The 20586-nt window shown below is 42.9% G+C and overlaps 1 protein-coding gene across 10 annotated transcripts in view; it reads left to right on the top strand.

Annotated features, from left to right (window-relative positions):
- LOC106584727 (tight junction protein ZO-1) overlaps window positions 1-20586 on the top strand; it is a 174627-nt gene that overhangs the window by 40685 nt on the left and 113356 nt on the right. For 2 of the 10 annotated variants that reach the window (XM_045706362.1, XM_045706365.1), the window contains exon 1: window positions 15930-16092. The exons of 7 other annotated variants lie outside the window; for them this stretch is intronic. The gene's annotated coding sequence lies outside the window, so the exon portion shown is untranslated. Of the gene's footprint in view, window positions 1-15929; window positions 16093-20586 lie in introns of those variants that run through there. One more of the 10 variants, XM_045706364.1, reaches the window with a different exon arrangement.

Raw genomic sequence — 20586 nt, 5'->3', positions numbered from 1 at the left:
GAGGAAACCTAATTTGCCTGTCAAGTTCTTTCTATCTACCTGAATGGTTAATCAACCAGCCAATCCTGTGCTCCGCCCTCACTCACTCACTCACTCACTGTCTAGGTCCCGTGTAGCTAAATTGGTAGTTGTGGTTTCGGTTCCCACAGGGGAACCAGTACGAAAAAAAGTATGAAAATGTATGCAGTCACTACTGTAGGTGGCTCTGGATAAGATTGGCATCTGTTAAATGACAAAAACATTTTTTTTTTTTTAAAGGTGCCAGCATAAATAGGCTCGGTTTGCTCCTAGCAGAACTCTGCTAGGGTAGTGGTTTCCAACCTTTTTTGGTTACTGTACCACCAACAGAATTTTGCTCTGCCCAGAGTAACCCTGAAGTACCCCCTCATGTGCATTTTACCAGTAGGCCTTCTTAAGTACCCCTTGTGGATAGTTCAGATACCCCCAGGGGTACTAGTACCTCTGGTTGGGAACCACTGGGCTAGGTGAAGAGAACGTCTGTGCTTGAATACTCCCGAAAGACCTTCCCTCAAAAAACGAGAAGAAAAGAGAAAAAAACAGCCAATATTACCGTTTGTCCCTCTTGAGATGCCGTAGCAACAACATAGCCAGTATCCACTTCTTCAAAATAGTCAGAATTAATCCAAGAAATCTGTTATACATTTAACTTTTTGCAGAGGAGATTTTAGTTGCACAATTTTACAACTAATTAAAGATGTTTGGTGCAGTATTTCTCAAGTGAATTTGTTTTTTGCATATAAACTAGTCAAAACTTCATTGAATAATCCGGTCCATAGTTCCCACTCCTACTAGGAGTAGTACTGTTGACCAATGACCGACAAAGGGGCGTAGACTTCGGCTACCAAAAATGGTTGTGTGAAAGAAACCCTACCAAATACATCACAAAAGGTCACTCTTAATATATGCCAAACTGTTTCGGACTGGGAATCATGCTACAGGCTTTACACTCCTACGCAAACACACTTCCTAAATTGTACTTTTCTTAGGAATGTTGAATGGACCAACCATTACTGTTGAATTATTATCGTTGTGGTTGATAGCTAGTTTAACTTTGAAACATTTGATACCAGAAATAAAACCAGTAGGTATCAACAGAGTTTATTAACCAGTAGAATAGAGAAGAGATGATAGATTTATAGTATTGTCTGGGACCTTTTTGCACAGTGCAGTAAATTACCCCCTGGCTGATTCACCTCATCTCCCCCACTGTCTCACCCCCACGGTTCAATGTTATCACGTGATCCTCTCACCGCCAGCAGCCCTTCTAACCTAATTGGTCTTATGATTAGAGTCAGTAATGGGGTGGTCCTCTCCTCCTCACCTTTCTCCCCTCTCCTCCTCTCCTTTCTCCCAGCTCCTCCTCTCCTTTCCCTTCTCCCCTCTCCCTTCTCCCCTCTCCCTTCTCCTCCTCCTCTCCCTTCTCCTCCTCCTCCTCTCCCCTCTCCCTTCTCCCCCCTCTCCCTTCTCCTCCTCCTCTCCCTTGCCCCCTCTCCTCCTCCTCTCCCTTGCCCCCTCTCCTCCTCCTCTCCCTTCCCCTCTCCTCCTCCTCTCCCCTCCTCCTCTCCCCTCTCCTCCTCCTCTCCCTTCTCCTCTCCTCCTTTCCTCCTCTCCCCTCCTCCTCTCCTCCTCCTCTCCCTTCTCCTCTCCTCCTTTCCTCCTCTCCCCCTCTCCTCCTCTCTCCTCCTCCTCCTCCTGCTCCCCTCATTTCTGAGAGCTCCCATCAAAAGAGACTCAACCCCCCCAGCCAGGAACATACCCCTGCCATCTGAACAGCCTTAAAATTCACCTGCCTGGACTATAATGGGAGAGGATAGAGTCTGAGATATAATGGAGTAAATAAGAGGGGGGGGGGTTAAAGGGATAAGAGTTAAATGCTCTGAATAATGAAGAGCCTAACTGTGAGACTACTACTTCACATGAAGAGCCTAACTGTGAGACTACTACTTCACATGAAGAGCCTAACTGTGAGACTACTACTTCACAGTGGAGACTTGGCTCTCATGCTCACGGTGACCGTTGTTAACCGTTGTGGGGTTGAGGCTGCAACGGTTCCCTGGTCTTCTACAACCAGAACCCCCAGAGTGTGAATCCACACACACACACACACACACCCTTCAGAGCCTGTAGAGCTCATTAATACGGTTAATTAATCCTCCGTCACCCTTCCATCCCAGCTGACAGTCTCTCTCCATTCCAACTGGCACCCTATTCCCTTTATAGTGCACTACTTTGGACCAGAACCTTATAAAAAGTAGTGCACTACATAGCCCACAGTGCTCTGGTCAAAATACTGTAAATTCATTATGTAAGGAACAGGGTGCCAGTTGGGATGCAACTCTCTGTTTGTGTCTCTGCAACCCAAATAGCACCCTTTCCCCTTTATAGTGTACTACTTTTGACCAGGAACCTATGGGGCCACAGTCGACTACCCAGGCTAGGGAATAGGGTGTAATTTGGGACGCTACGTCTCTTTCTCTCTGTGAAATTAGAGTTGCATTGATCAGAATCCATCTGTGTCTAAAAGCTTTCATCCCCAGTGGGAATACATCCTTGTTAGAACTGTAGCTCCCTCTGTAATCCATGATCTTGGCTCGGGTTCCAAACATCATTCTGCCAGCTTTAACTCTCAGTCCCTCATAAAGAGTAACACAGCAAGCTACGTCGCCGGTAGCTGCATTAACCGATAGTCACACGGCAAGCTACGTCGCCGGTAGCTGCATTAACCGATAGTCACACGGCAAGCTACGTCTCAGGTAGCTGCATTAACCGATAGTCACACGGCAAGCTACATCGCCGGTAGCTGCATTAACCGATAGTCACACGGCAAGCCACGTCGCCGGTAGCTGCATTAACCGATAGGAATAGTTTATCGTTACTAGCATTTGTGCCGTCGCTCCACCACGGGTAAACACACTTAGGCGATTGTTTCTTACATTGACTATGCTGTGGAGAACATATCGTAGTCTAGCCTATACAGTATGTTCTTAAAGAATGGGGATTAAACTGTGAGGGAGAGTGGCCTGCAATACTGTGTCTGCAGTCTCGGTTGTCTCACGTGCACACACACACACACACACACACACATTTAGGGTGGTGACGTTGTGTCATGTCGTTAGCTGATGGCGTCCAGTGTGCTGCCTGTCAGCACAGATCTCATCAGCAGGTGTCTTGATCCTGCCTCTCTCTACACAAGAATCTCTCATTTTAGATATGCAGCTATTTAAAATCAATAGCAGTGATCCGATCAACGTCCATGTCAACTACATTAAACACACACACACACACTGCAAACTGGTCAAACATTATATTCCTGGCTATCACTGGTGTAAGACAATACCACACGCACTGTTAGGAACACCACCTTTTTCTTGGTAATAAGAATGAATTTTTTTTTTTTTTTTACAAATACAATTCTTGACTTAATCATTCCCTTTGAGATATTATATTGATAGGCCAGGAGGTACAAAATGAGTCCTCAAAATCAATCGCTTAACTGCTTAATAGTTTGACCTGCTGTATAAAAGCTGACAATACAAAAAGCCTAAGGAGCAAGAAGGCCTGCGGCTGTATCGATACCCATGAACATCGTTATCTGAAAAGGAAACATCTACAGTAATCCACAAACTGCATGCTTTGCATTGGACTACAATACTGCTAGCTGTGTCAATAGCAATACTGCTAGCTGTGTCAATAGCAATACTGCTAGCTGTGTCAATAGCAATACTGCTAGCTGTGTCAATGACAATACTGCTAGCTGTGTCAATGACAATACTGCTAGCTGTGTCAATGGCAATACTGCTAGCTGTGTCAATGGCAATACTGCTAGCTGTGTCAATGGCAATACTGCTAGCTGTGTCAATGGCAATACTGCTAGCTGTGTCAATGGCAATACTGCTAGCTGTGTTTTTACTGCTAGCTGTGTCAATGACAATACTGCTAGATGTGTTAATGATAATATTGCTAGCTGTGTTACTGTCAATACTGCTAGCTGTGTTAATACTGCTAGCTGTGTTAATACTGCTAGCTGTGTCAATGACAATACTGCTAGCTGTGTTAATACTGCTAGCTGTGTTAATGTCAATACTGCTAGCTGTGTCAATGACAATACTGCTAGCTGTGTTAATACTGCTAGCTGTGTTAATGTCAATACTGCTAGCTTTGTTAATACTGCTAGCTGTGTTAATGACACTACTGGTAGCTGTGTTAATACTGCTAGCTGTGTCAATGATAATACTGCTAGCTGTGTCAATGACGTTACTGCTAGCTGTGTCAATGACAATACTGCTAGCTGTGTCAATGACAATACTGCTAGCTGTGTCAATGACAATACTGCTAGCTGTGTCAATAGCAATACTGCTAGCTGTGTCAATAGCAATACTGCTAGCTGTGTCAATGACAATACTGCTAGCTGTGTTAATACTGCTAGCTGTGTTACTGTCAATACTGCTAGCTGTGTTACTGTCAATACTGCTAGCTGTGTTAATACTGCTAGCTGTGTCAATGGCAATACTGCTAGCTGTGTTTTTACTGCTAGCTGTGTCAATGATAATACTGCTAGCTGTGTCAATGACAATACTGCTAGCTGTGTTAATACTGCTAGCTGTGTTAATACTGCTAGCTGTGTTACTGTCAATACTGCTAGCTGTGTTACTACTGCTAACTGTATTAATACTGCTAGCTGTGTTAATACTGCTAGCTGTGTTAATACTGCTAGCTGTGTTAATACTGCTAGCTGTGTTACTGTCAATACTGCTAGCTGTTTTACTGTCAATACTGCTAGCTGTTTTAATACTGCTAGCTGTGTCAATGACAATACTGCTAGCTGTGTTAATACTGCTAGCAGTGTTAATGTCAATACTGCTAGCTTTGTTAATACTGCTAGCTGTGTTAATGTTAATACTGGTAGCTGTGTTAACGCTGGTAGCTGTGTTAATACTGCTAGCTGTGTTAATGCTATTAAACAAGTAGCAGTGATGCACGTAACTAACACTCTTCAACAGTCACCCTCTCGACTTGAACTGCTGTTATTCTGTGTAGCTGCAGTGCTGTATCTGACACGTGTCATGTCATATGATCTCTGCAGTCATAATTAAGCAATAAGGCACGAGGGGGTGTCCAGGCACTCCGTCATGCGTCGTGCCTAAAGAACAGCCCTTAGCCATGGTATATTGGCCATGTACCACAAACCCCCGAGGTGCCTTATTGCTTTTATAAACGGGTTACCAACGTAACTAGAGCAGTAAAAATAAATGTTTTGTCATACCCTTGGTATACGGTCTGATATACCATGGCTGTCAGCCCATCAGCATTCAGGGTTCAAACCACTCAGTTTATAATAGCTCATAGATAGCGCAGAGACACGCAATCCTTTGCGAGCTGTTTTCCTCCCTGTGTGTGTGTGTGTGTGTGTGTGTGTGTGTGTGTGTCAGTGAGTCACCCTCAGTCAGGGGCAGAGCTCTATAACTACAGTATGAGAGGCGTTGCGAATGTGTCATTTGTTTTCCTCCCTGTGTGTGTGTGTGTGTGTGTGTGTGTGAGAGAGAGCTGTTGTGAATGTGTAATTTGCATCCCAAACAACCGCCTATCCTCTTCTGGCAAGATCTCTATAGACCCTGGTCCAAAGTAGTTCACTGAATAGGTAATAGGGGGTACAGATTGGGACTAAGCCCCTGTTGTGAATGACTAATTTGCTTCTGCACCGTGTGATTTGCCGATCACATTGTCTTGGGGATCCTGGGATTCTATTAAAATGTGCTGAGCAGGATATGCAAAAACACACATTATTTTGTTGTACCACGTGTGAAAATCCAACCGCGATGTTTTGTGGGACGCGTGTACGTAGGACACACGCACACAGGCGTGCACGCCATACACACTAACACACTCAGGCATGGGCCGCCCACACACACACACGTGAGCAGGATATGAAACACATTACTCTGTTGTACTGCGTGTGAATCTCCCACTGTCACGTTAGAGCCTATGATGCATAAACACACACACACACACACACACACACACACACACGCAAGCATGCCGCATACACACACACACTCACACTGTGCAGTGTTACTTAACAGAGGGTATTTCAAGGGCTGAACGTAACAACATTAAGAGGCATAAGCCAACATCAAAGACAATGCAAATACATAGAGATCTTGGACACACGTTCGTTCATGTGTTTTTCCCCATCGAATGTCTTGTCATTGTCACAGTAGCTTCTACTGCCCCTCTCCACAGTACGTAATGAATGGGTCATTCCAACAGTTCAACCCAGCCTTATTGCTCAGCCGTGACTTGTTTTCCTTGTCATTGCAGTATTGCCCTAAGCACTCTCGCTGGATACTTGGGGCGGCAGGTAGCCTAGTGGTTAGAGCGTTGGGCCAGTAACCGAAAGGTTGCTTGAATCGAATCCCCGAGCTGTCGCTCGTTCTGCCCCTGAGCAAGACAGTTAACCCACTGTTCCCCGGGTGCCTAAGATGTTGATTAAGGCAGCCCCCCCACACCTCTCTGATTCAGAGGGGTTGGGTTAAATGTGGGAGACACATTTCAGTTGAATGCATTCAGTTGTACAACTGACTAGGTATCACCCCTTTCCTTAGTATGTAAATACTACATGCTGTATACAGAGCAGGAGCACAGATACAGGCTTTGAGGTCACAGGGATCTGTAGGATTAATAACCTAGTCATGTTTCCAGTTGTGCTTTAAGCTATACTGTCCATCACGTTAACGTTACACCGACGTTCAACTATGACTGACTGTCCTTGTTTATCTAATTCTCGTAACCTTTGCCAACTTACCCCCTGCCTCTATCCCCCCCACTCCACCATCCTCCCCCACCTTCCCGTCCTTCCTTCAATGGAATAAGCAGCGGCAGGGCAGCTCTCCTTACGTCAGCAACATCTAACCTCTACAGGACCTCCAGTGCTCCTCACTTCTGCATTATATTCAGACCCCATCTCCTCCTACCTTACTGTGCTCATTAGAGCAAAGAGCCTAGAGGTGACAGCAGCGGTCCCGCTGTGGCCACAAAGTGACAAAGTGCACAACAGAAGGTGCTGCATACAATAAGGAACTCTACTTGTAGCTCTAACACTGAGGAATAGAATACAGAATACAGTAGGAGGATACAGCATTCTGGAATAGAATCTGACTGTGGGCTGTGAGTTGTGAGCGGTGGGTTTTAGACTGTGAGCAGGGGTTTGGTGCAGTACACAATTGACATTTTATATTGATTACATCTGTATTCCTCGTGGGAAACATATTGAGCATCATGACTAAAGAGGAGCAGAGTGCCTGGGTTTAAGTTTCCCCTCCTCTCCTCTGGACTTCTCATATCTGCAGAGCAAGGAGGCTATAAAGGTCACTTCGGTTGTCTCCCAAATGGCCCCCTATTCCCTATATAGTGCATAGGGCTCTGGTCAAAAGTAGTGGGAATAGGAGGCCATTTGGGATGCAGGTTGAATTGGCCTCTTAGAAAAGGTTATACCACTTCTGCTTTGGCTTATTGAACAATAGACTCCCTTTCAAATAAACCTTCTGCTTATTGAACGATAGGCTCTCTTTCAAATAAACCTTCTGCTTTGGCTTATTGAACAATAGACTCTCTTTCAAATAAACCTTCTGCTTATTGAACGATAGGCTCTCTTTCAAATAAACCTTCTGCTTTGCCTTATTGAACCTTCTGCTTATTGAACAATAGACTCTCTTTCAAACAAACCTTCTGCTTTGCCTTATTGAACAATAGACTTCTCAAAACCATCTCTATTTTGTCCATCTTTTCCCAAATGCATTGACGAAATGTAACACACACAAAATATGAATTTATTTCATCCTTGGTAAAAACAAAAAAAACTGCCCTGCATTTTTTCTGCTTGTCACAAGAAAGCTCGTCAAAAACGGACATTTTTGGATACATGTGTTTTTCGGCTGACTCTGCAGAGGAGTGGCTGTATGCTCTACTAGTAGGTAATAGATGGCTCATACATAGAGATTTGTTTGAGTTGCCACACACACACACACACACACACACACACACCTTATCCACTCTCAAAGAAGTAGTGACACACACAGTAGCGGCCCTAACTCACTCTGTTGAAAGCTACCAATCAATGTGAGTTTCACAGTCTCATATTATTAAGTGTAATTTATTTTGTACATTTTAAAAACTATATTCAGTTGAAGTCGGAAGTTTACATACACCTTAGCCAAATACATTTAAACTCCGTTTTTCACAATTCCTGACATTTAATCCTAGTAAAAATTCCCTGTTTTAGGTCAGTTAGGATCACCACTTTATTTTAAAGAATGTGAAATGTCAGAATAATAGTAGAGAGAATGATTTATTTCAGCTTTTATTTCTTTCATAACATTCCCAGTAGGTCAGAAGTTTACACACACTCAATTAGTATTTGGTAGCATTGCCTTTAAATTGTTTAACTTGGGTCAAACGTTTCAGGTAGCCTACCACAAGCTTCCCACAATAAGTTGGGTGAATACTGACCCAGTCCTCCTGACAGAGCTGGTGTAACTGAGTCAGGTGTGTAGGCCTCCTTGCTCGCACACGCTTTTTCACTTCTGCCCACAAATTGTCTATAAGTTTGAGGTCAGGGCTTTGTGATGGCCACTCCAATACCTTGACTTTGTTGTCCTTAAGCCATTTTGCCACAACTTTGGAAGTATGCTTGGGGTCATTGTCCATTTGGAAGACCCATTTGCGACCAAGCTTTAACTTCCTGACTGATGTCTTGAGATGTTGCTTCAATATATCCACATCATTTTCCTTGCTAATGATGCCATCTATTTTGTGAAGTGCATCAGACCCTCCTGCAGCAAAGCACCCCCACAACATGATGCTGCCACTCCCGTGCTTCACGGTTGGGATGGTGTTCTTCAGCTTGCAAGCATCCCCCTTTTTCCTCCAAACATAACGATGGTCATTATGGCCAAACAGTTCAATTTTTGTTTCATCAGACTAGTGGACATTTCTCCAAAAAGTATGATCTTTGTCCCCATGTGTAGTTGCAAACCGTAGTCTGGCTTTTTTAATGGCGGTTTTGGAGCAGTGGCTTCTTCCTTGCTGATCAGCCTTTCAGGTTATGTCGATATTGGACTTGTTTTACTGTGGATATAGATACTTTTGTACCTGTTTACTCCAGCATCTTCACAAGGTCCTTTGCTGTTGTTCTGGGGTTGATTTGCACTTTTCGCACCAAAGTACGTTCATCTCTAGGAGACAGAATGCGCCTCCTTCCTGAGCGGTATGACAGCTGCGTGGTCCCATGGTGTTTATACTTGCGTACTATTGTTTATACAGATGTACGTGGTACCTTCAGGTGTTTGGAAATTGCTCCCAAGGATGAACCAGACTTGTGGAGGTCTACATTTTTTTTTCTGAGTTCTTAGTTCGAAAGTAGGCCTTGAAATACATCCACAGGTACACCTCCAATTGACTGAAATTATGTCAATTAGCCAATCAGAAGCTTCTAAAGCCATGACATCATATTCTGAAATTTTCCAAGCTGTTTAAAGGCACAGTCAACTTAGTGTATGGAAACGTCTGACCCACTGGAATTGTTATACAGTGAGTTATAAGTTAAATAATCTTTCTTTAATAAACAATTGTTGAAAAAAATGACTTGTGTCATGCACAAAGTAGATGTCCTATCCGACTTGCCAAAACTATAGTTTGTTAACAAGAAATTTGTGGAGTGGTTGAAAAATGAGTTTTAATGACTCCAACCTAAGTGTATGTAAATTTCCGACTTCAACTGTATGCTGTCCAGCACTGAGGCAGTGTGTATAAAACTATTGTTTCATGTTGTTGTGCATCATCAAATATGCGATGTATTGTACAAGGCAGCATGTCTCATGACCTATCACAACATGTTGAAATAATAGGATTTCCCTAGTTAACATAAACGCATGAAGAGTGAAGCGATAGGAGGTTATTATTTGTTTAAAATGTCCCAGTTCTTCCAAAACATAATATTGTGCCACATGCACCTTAACCATCACACAGACACAGACACTGACACAGACACTGCACCCTAGCCTATTGCTGTGAGATAAGCGAATGAAGATTAGCCTGCAAGTGCCAAGTGAAAGGTCTTAAATTACAGAGGGCCCAAACCTCTGCACTAAATCATGTAGAGACAAAAGGCTACATCGCCAAATGGCACACTAATTCCCTACATAGTGCATTCCTTTTGATCAGGCTGCCATTTGGGACTTAGACGACAACAGGAAGAGCGCACGGAGGACTGGGTCAAACCTATATTTACTGTCATGAATAAAATCAGAAATATATCATTCAGAACACCACAAACATTCAGCACCTTCTTTTATGCTGCGTACTTTTCCCACTAGTAAATATTTGACTATCGAGAAGATATTTATAGCAGCCCCCATGACATGACACTTTAATGCACTTCTATTCCTAGTGGAATACTTGACTTGACAAAAGTGCAGGCGCTAATGTGTGAATATAGTGCACGCAGTAAAACCTGGATTAGGCTACTGGGTATCTGGGGATATGCAGCGCCACATTATTTTCTCTGCACAGAGGCCTACCTAGACAATAATTGATGTTAACATTTCTGCAGATACAGTGTTAGGAATACAAGCTTAACGGAGACGATCACTCTGTATCTCTGTACTCTATTTAACACCGTGCTTCTACATCTGCATTGCTTACTGTTTGGGGTTTTAGGCTGGGTTTCCGTATAGCACTTTGTGACATCTGCTGATGTAAAAAGGGCTTTATAAATACATTTGATTGATTGATTGATATGGAAATTAAGCTATTTTTGCTAATGGTTTGGTGGGTCGTCAAAATGAATTGAAAATGATTTCTGTTATAACATCTACAGCATTTCATCTTTTCTCTTGGTCAAATCTGATGTTGTTCACCTGCAACACAGCCTACTGTAGGTGTTACAATCTGATGTTGTACACCTGCAACACAGCCTACAGTAGGTGTTACAATCTGATGTTGTACACCTGCAACACAGCCTACAGTAGGCGTTACAATCTGATGTTGTACACCTGCAGCACAGCCTACTGTAGGTGTTACAATCTGATGTTGTACACCTACAACACAGCCTACAGTAGGTGTTGGGGTTACAATCTGCACGCATGATCCAACATACAGTAAGTGGACTGATGATGGCGTATCTAGGGTTATTACAGATATGGTCGTTTCCAGACGGAGCAGATAGAGGTGATCACTCTGTCGCTGTATTCAATGCTCATTGCAAATTGGAGCTAATATTGCTACGCTATAGCCTAGGGTTCATTCTTGATTTGTTGGGATGTCAAAATGAAAAGGTTTTAGTCGATTTTTGTTGCATACAGCTTTTAAATGTATTCTCCCTAAGGTGTTCTTTTTGTGCATGCACCTGCATACTGTAGGTGTTTGTGTTACAATTTGCACGAACACACTGATGATGCAGATTTACAATCTGTTCATTTACAGCCGTAGTCTATTTGCCATTATTCTCCCTGCACATCTTCTCTGATCAAACTGAGTGAGTAAGAGCAGGCTGCCTGTTCCATTGCAGACTAAACACTTTCTTGTCTGCAGAGCAGACCCCACCTCCCCCTACTACAGTAAAATATAGCATTCCCTTGCAGTGTTCTGTACTGTAATAAACATCTATCGGCCTGCCTATTTTATTGCCGTGGGCTTGACTGATGGCAAATCCATGCAATCGTAGGGATTGGTGGAACAGCATTTAAAGAGAAGCACATTGACAAGTGTAGAGAAACTTGTTTAAATCAACAAGGCACGTGCCAAGCAAAGACTAGCCTTTCTGGCCTGCAATCAATAAATCATAATCAAAATATTTGTTTGGCTTATAGAATGATGCAATTACTGTACGCCAAGGGCTATTGTGGTGACCATATAACCGCCACACCAGCGGTCACAAGTCATGAAGGCAGTCAAATTCCACGTGACCGTTTAGTCACGGTAATTAGGCTTCTCCAAGCTCTGATGCTGCTGATTGTCGTAAGTAGCCTACCAAACTTGCTAACTGCCTGGTACTCAGCACTCCATTGTCCCTCTAATCACTCTGACATCAATGCAAATATAATCGAAAATCTGATCAAACACTTCATGAGAGCCCATGAGTTCCTGTTGCGCAACATTTCAATGGGCTGTGCAAGAAAACAGAGTGTTGGCCTCCACTAAAAATAGCTGGATCAGCTTTCTATAGGCTAGGCCTACTATATTTATTTCTCAACTTTCCTAATATTAAGCACATTGCTTATATTTACAACAGGAGTATAGCCTACCTGGCTGACATGAAGATAAACCACGGGGAAAAGCATCCTCCATTCGCTATTTAAGTGCATAGATGACATGTATTTCTTCCCTGATCCCGTTTTGAAACAGGTGAATGATAATGGTCCATTCTAAATCAAAACAAATTTCACACATACATTATTTAGTATATGTAAAGACAAGATTAAATGGGTGACAATATTAGCCTATCACTTGTAAATCATATATTATCACTTGTGAATGATGCCCAGCATAAGAAACAATGGCTTTTTTTTGCGACTTTTTCAAATCATAGGCACACCTCATGTAGCCTATGCCATAGGCCTATATGTTTTAATAAGGTTTGTATCACTACAGTGGCCAAATAACTTCTTAAAATTAAGCACATTAATCCGCTATATAAAAAGTGGTGTAGAGCCTAACTCAAATCAAATTTAAATCACGCACTGCATACATAAGCAGTGCGTGAGTGTCAAGTTTGGGGAAGATAATTTTACACCGTAAAAATGCTTTTATAATAAAAGCATAAAATGCATAATTGCATTTGCGGTCACTTTTGATAATGGTGTTTTCCACTAATGGAACATTCGTACCGTTAGTCTACTATCATGTGCGCATTGCTGCACTTATAATGTGAAGAAATAAACTATTAGGCTATCAACATTTTAAGCTAAAAGTTTATATCTGTTGCGTCAGCCACATTGCGTAAAAAAAGTGTTTGTATTCATTTGGAATCTATCACATCCCACAACTGTCCCAGACTATGTTTGGAATATTTGTTTATTGCCGACCTTTGTACTATTGGGGATAGTAGATTGACATAGGCTAGTGCTTTTCCTATTCGTTAGGTCTACTCATATTGTTGGCTGACGAAAAGTAAATGTGGACTGTTTTTCCAATATCTTGAATATGCACCTCGGAATTGGATAAGGACACAGTTGCGTGCCAGATGTGTCTGTCTTCACTTGTAGCCTGTGAGAAAGACCCGATCACATGATGGAGCACGCAGTACTCAGGGAGAAGTGCACAACGGCCACAAAAGGCATGGATTTTTTTCGGGTGCATTACGGCCACACAAAGGGGATGCCATCGTGTAATTCTAGGCATTATCAAGTGCTTGTCAAATTGTGAATGAGTGACTGATGAAGTGTGTACAGCCTGCGCAAAAAACAAAGCAGAGCTCATGCCTTTCATACGACTTTTTTCAAATCATCATCATCGCATCATGCAGCCTTAGAATGTACTAAAAATCAAAACATATAGTCCAATGTTTGTAAAACAACTAAAGTTACATTAATAACTCTAAATTAAGCAAATATAAGTACCTGTTTCTTTGTTAACCGCTCAACACAGAATAGCTGCATGTGCGCACTCCCTCAAATCATTTGGAGAAAATATCCTTTCTATTTTATTCAGCTTTGTTACATTTTGTTCTTCATACTATAAAATAATGCCATGGAATTCTAAGCAAATCTTGTCTGCTAAATGAACTAGTGTAGCCCACAGCCATATGGCATAGCTAGATCAGGACCTAACATAAGGACAACTTAGAGTATGCTGTTCTGTTCTTCTGAAATAGAGTACATTTCCTTCACATCATGTTTCTTTAGACCTGTGTAAAATAAATAATGGATTTATTGTGATGGTGTCAGCTATATTACATGGATTTATTATACTTTTGAAAATGTAGATGTTTCAAAAGGGCTGCATCAGTGGCTTGTAGGCTGTGCGTGGAAGCCATGAGTTGCTAAATTTGTTTATGTTAATTACCGTTCAATTACCGTATTTGCTTGACGATCACCGGCTGACAACATTTCGTGACCGCCACAGCTCTATGTACGCCGTGATTTATACATGTATTTATTAAAAATATTACAAGATTAAATAAATCTCGAGATGCTCCATGGGAAGTCTAGCGGTTATAGAGGCGAGCCAGCGACCGGAGCATTGCCAGTTCGAATCCCAGGTCCAATGGGAAAAGTCCGGTGGGAAGTGAACTGGCAATCAGAGGGTTGCTGGTATCAAATCCTAGATGCCATTTGCTTTGATCAAGGCACTTAACCCTCCACAACTACAGCTCCCCTGGCGCCCAGTGTGGCAATGCCCAAAATAACGGAAATACTTGAGTAAATGAGGGATACAAAGTATATTGAAAACAGGCACTTCCACATAGGTGTGCTTCATGATTTAATTAAGCAATTAACATCACATCGTGCTTAGGATCATGTATAAAAAATGCCCAGTTGCCCATTATTTTGGCTACCATGGCTAGAAGAGATCTCAGTGACTTTGAAAGAGGGATCTCAAAGGAGGATAGGGGGTTTAAAGGGTGTGTCGCAGTCATCAGATCTCAACCCAATTGAACACTGATGGGAGATTCTAGAGTGGTGCCTAAGAGTGGTGCCTGAGCGTTTTCTATCACTATCAACAAAACACAAAATTATGGATTTTCTTGTGGAAGAATGCTGTTGCATCCCTCCAATAAAGTTCCAGACACTTGTAGAATCTATACCAATGCGCATTGAAGCTGTTCTGGCGGCTCGTGGTGGCTCAACGCCCGATTAAGATACTTCTTTAGCAGTTACCTGTATGTGTTGCTGCTTTTATAACAACTGGGAACTTGGAAATCTCCAACTTCAAGACAACTGGGAGGCGACTGGGAAAATTGTTTGTATTGAATTCCAAGTCGGAACCTCTGGCATCCTTCTAGTGGGGCTTTCAAGACAACTGGGAACTCTGAAAAAAAAACGAGGTAGAATCATGACACCAGCGATCTTCAAGTCAGAGCTCTAGAAAGAGGACAGAGTTCTCAACTTGGAATTCCTTAGTTGGATGACCATCCAAAACGATTTCTCCCCAGTCGGAGCTATTTCGAGCTATGCCGAGTTCCCCAGTTGTCTTGAACGCGGCATATGGCATATAACTCTGACTTTCCAACCTGAATATCACTGACGTCATGATTCGACCTAGTTTTTACAGAGTTCCCAGCTGTCTTGAAAGCACCATATTCTTTCAGAGGGGTCAGGTTAAAAGCTGAAGTCAAATTTCGGTTGTACTTTGTGTGCAATTGACCAATAAAGATCTTAATCTCTATTTCAAGAATGTCTAAATGGAGACAACTCTAGCCCTATAAAAAAAAAAAGGTGTATCAATTTAACCTTTTGTTTCTTGAAAATAATTTAATCGCTGATATGAAATATAAGGGCCTTATGCTTCCAAAACCATACCGCAAGCAATGTGTGCTGATGTTTAGACGAAGCATCAGAGCTCTTAACAAAACTCCCCCATACAGAAGACGCCTTGGTCTAATTACTCTTATGTGTAATGTATTGGCACTGAGTGTCATGATCAAGGGCAATGTTAGCTATATACACACACACTCACACACACACACACACACACACACACTTTTGCCTTATAAAGTCATCAGGACATTATGTCATATTGCAGGTTTTAATGTTCAGCTTTGAAATATAGTCTAATGATTGCACTGGAAATCATATTAAATTTGACCTCAATGCTCGATAATTATGCTGAGGCATGGGTTCTCGACCCTGTAACCTTTACAGTGGAATGACGCGTGATGCTTTTTACGTAGCTACTCCACCCAAGCAGGACCTGTCACCGTGCTGTTGTGAAGAAAACCGGACTGGTAGAGAGGGGAAGGCAACCAGTGCCTGCCATTGCAGTGCGGCTGCTTTGGAGCCACGCCAAACGATTTATTCATTATTTTCCCTAAAAGGATTTCACCCATACATTGTAAGGACCAGTACACCGAATAAGGTGAATACATATGGATTTCATGTGATATGTTTTAGCTAGAGAGAGAAAAGCCAGTGTGTGTAGTCCCGCTGTGGACTGCGATTAGCGAGAGCATACACACTACTACCACCACTCGTTTATCTCGCTAGCTAGCTTACTAAAATAGCTAACGTTACCTGGCTAGGCTAAGCATAACGACATTTTCATGTTGATTAATAACCAACGGTCGAGGAGATCAAAACACTTGGCATGGCGTGTTGAAAAGTGACGCTAGGAGACGAAGTGTTGCCGTTTTATAGCCAGGACAGCTTGCTTCACCGGCAGTAACAAAATGTCGGCGACCCCGGTTCCTTATTACCGAAGGTAGCTCCCGCTAGCTGTTAACTGTGTGTGGAAAAGACACCTCTCATAATGCATGGTGCTTGAATTATGGTTCTTTACTCAGTTCCAGCAGTGTGTGTGTGTGTGGCAGGTCTTACCCCCGGAGTCAAACACCTGTCTCACTCGGATTCATACTGTCGGTGTTGTTGTTCATGTCAGCTGGTTTCGAGTTAACGGTAACGCTAATGAATTGCGGTTGCTAGCTAATATAGAGTAGCTATCCGTCTGGCTGCATATTTCAGACCGCAACGAATGAAAATAACAACTTTACCTATGTCGTGTTTTAGCGTGCTACGTTTGTATACAGATACTGAGTTGGTAAGTGGCATTGTAGCTACATAAACGAATAAACTAGTAAATATAGCCTCGTCGGTAAGGACAGGTTAGCTAACGTTAACAAACTGGCTTAAATTACACACAGCCAGCTGTTTAAATCACTATGAACTGGTGATGTTTGTTCAGGGATCTTTTCTATATGGCAAGTTAAGTCTAGTTACCTCCACCACCGACCTGTTGAATGTAAGTTAGATGTCCATGTCGTCGGTAGCCACCACCGACCAGATAGCTACCTGTCTTTTTGTCTTGGAGCCACGGTAACGTTATCAGATAGCTAGTTAGGTTACATTGAGGACAGACCGCTATTCTGCTTGGTTACCCTGAGGACAAGAGGCGAGGCTGGACTTGTGACTGTGACCTTTTTGACTTTGGTTTGGTGTGAACTTGAAGGGTTTTCTTACTGCTTAGTACTGTGCTATTCTCCACCCCTTTTCCTGATATCAACTTCAGGGTCATACATCATCGCCTGTGACTCACCGTCGTTTCCTTTTTGCCAGCCTTGCCTTATAAATGATCACACAGGAAGAATTCACATACAATACACATTTTAGTTAAATGTCATCATTATTTGTAAGCTATTATGTGCCGCCACACAGAAATGACCTTTTGGAGGTGTGGCATGTGTATAGGTAACATGGTAATGACACCTGTATTTATTGCTCTTTGTCACACAAGCAGAATGAACCACCAATATGGAAAGCAACCATGAACTTGTCATCCTATGCTTTTGCTTAGATTATTTGAGATTGAACTGGTGATAAAGCACTGAAAACCAAAAGAATAGCCGACATTATACACATTTCAAAAGTAAAAAATCATTTTATTCCATTCTGTGTTTTACCATCAATAACATTTTAGTGCATAACCTTGGTGACTTTTGTTAGCCCCCCTCAGCAAAAGTGTTGGTACTTACAGTTGCAGAATGATTTTGTTTGTATTTTTGTCTAAGCCCTTCAACCACAGTAATGGAGTTGTCATGTTTAATTTCTCATAAATAAATAAACAACGGTTGACCTTCACAGCAGGAATAGAGACTGGGGAGCATTGGATTAGCAATGTCTCCAAAATAGGCTGGTTTATTCATTTCATTATCATCTCAATATGACTAAGTATGTTTGTCCTTAAGTATAGACAAACATTTGCAGTAGAATGAACCGTACTGAAGGACTCAGTGACTTTCAACGTGGCACCGTCATAGGATGCTACCTTTCCAACAAATGAGTCTGTCAAATTTCTGCCCTGCTAGAGCTGCCCCAGTCAACTGTAAGTGCTGTTATTGTGAAGTGGAAACGTCTAAGAGCAACAATGGCTCAGCCACAAAGTGGTAGGCCACACATGCTCACAGAATGTGACCGCTGAGTGCTGAAGCACGTAGCGTGTAAAAATTGTCTTTCCTCGGTTGCAACACACTACTGAGTTCTAAACTGCCTCTGGAAGCAACGTCAGCACAATAACTGTTTATCGGGAGCTTAATGACATGTGTTTCCATGGCCAAGCAGCCGCACACAAGCCTAAGATCACTATGCGCAAGCCAAGCGTCGGCTGGAGTGTTGTAAAGCTCGCTGACATTGTTCTCTGGAGTGATGAATCACGCTTCACCATCTGGCAGTCCAACGAACTAATTTGGGTTTGGCGGATGCCAGGAGAACGCTACCTGCCCGAATGCATAGTGCCAACTGTAAAGTTTGGTGGAGGAGGAATAATGGTCTGGGGCAGTTTTTCATGGTTCGGGTTAGGCCCCTTAGTTCCAGTGAAGGGAAATCTTAATGTTACAGCATACAATTACATTCTAGATGATTCTGTGCTTCCAACTTTGTGGCAACAGTTTGGGGAAGGCCCTTTCCTGTTCCAGCATGACAATGCCCCCATGCACAAAGCGAGGTCCATACAGAAATGGTTTGTCGAGATTGGTGTGGAAGAACTTGACTGGCCTGCTCAGAGCCCTGACCTCAACCCCATCGAACACCATTGGGATGAATTGGAAAGCCGACTGTGAGCCAGGCCTAATCATCCAACGTCAGTGCCTGACCTCACTAATGCTCTTGTGGCTGAATGGCAGCAAGTCCCCTCAGCAATGTTCCAACATCTAGTGGAAAGTCTTCCCAGAAGATTGGAGGCTGTTATAGCAGCAAAGGGGGGGGGACCAACTCCATATTAATGCCCACGATTTTGGAATGAGATGTTAGACGAGCAGGTGTCCACATACCTTTGGTCATGTTGTGTGTGTGTGTGTGTGTGTGTGTGTGTGTGTGTGTGTGTGTGTGTGTTTCATAGCCTATACAAGGGAGAGTAAACAAATGGCAGGAAATGTCTAATAGGGCAAGGGAAAGGGGGATACCTAGTCAGTTGTACAACTGAATGCCTTCTACTGAAATGTGTCTTCCACATTTAACTTCTGAATCAGAGTTGTATGGTGCATGATGGATCCTTAGGAGAGGAAATGCTATTTATTATTCCCTACAGTAAGTTCATCTGTTGATCTAGGCTCATGTCTGGTGACTTGATTTGTTACATGGGCCTTTTAAAATGCACTGTTTGTGGATCGACAGATTGAATTGTTACACACTACTGCACTGTTGGAGCTAGGAACACAAGCATTTCACTACACCCGCAATAACATCTGCTAAATGTGCCCGAATAAAGCACTTGTTGTATTCAGCGCATGTGTGACAAATCAATAAAGTTTGATTTAAGTATGTGTATGTGACCAATACATTTTGATTTGAACAGATCCAACAAGCAGATCCATCCATTGTACTATAGGTTATTGTCTGCATTTTTGTCTACATTTTTCTGTTGACCTCCAGTCACGAGAGATTGGATCATGATTGGCCCTTTATATGATGGTTTCAAAAGCTTTATAATGTTAGCTTAACGGTTCACAGTTAGTAGGCTAAATCTATGCAAGCTCTAATATGCGTTGTTAGGCATTATAGCCTTGATTGGTTGTGTGCAATGTCTATTTTAGATCATTTTGTGATGCTCAGTTGGTACCCTGGTGTACACTTATTTAAAACTAGTTGGATCAACGAGTTGGATATTTCTTGATTTAGCAGACCGGTAGATTGAAATTGGAGGAGTCTTAATGGTTTATTTCAAGGTTTCCAGTCTCTTTATTTTCTGCTGACTGAGTCTCTACCTGCTGGAGAAGAACACACACGTTCACCCTCTCACACACGTTCACCCTCTCACACACGTTCACCCTCTCACACACGTTCACCCTCTCTCACACACGTTCACCCTCTCTCACACACGTTCACCCTCTCACACACGTTCACCCTCTCACACACGTTCACCCTCTCACACACGTTCACCCTCTCTCACACACGTTCACCCTCTCACACACGTTCACCCTCTCACACACGTTCACCCTCTCACACACGTTCACCCTCTCTCACACACGTTCACCCTCTCACACACGTTCACCCTCTCTCACACACGTTCACCCTCTCACACACGTTCACCCTCTCTCACACACGTTCACCCTCTCACACACGTTCACCCTCTCACACATGTTCACCCTCTCACACACGTTCACCCTCTCACACACGTTCACCCTCTCACACACGTTCACCCTCTCACACACGTTCACCCTCTCACACACGTTCGACCCTCTCTCACACACGTTCACCCTCTCACACACGTTCACCCTCTCTCACACACGTTCACCCTCTCACACACGTTCACCCTCTCACACACGTTCACCCTCTCACACACGTTCACCCTCTCACACACGTTCACCCTCTCACACACGTTCCACCCTCTCTCACACACGTTCACCCTCTCACACACGTTCAC

This window comes from Salmo salar, chromosome ssa23, assembly GCF_905237065.1.
Source record: "Salmo salar chromosome ssa23, Ssal_v3.1, whole genome shotgun sequence".
Taxonomy (NCBI): domain Eukaryota; kingdom Metazoa; phylum Chordata; class Actinopteri; order Salmoniformes; family Salmonidae; genus Salmo; species Salmo salar.
Note: the sequence above shows the minus strand (reverse complement) of the source record. Positions and strands in the feature narration are given on the sequence as shown.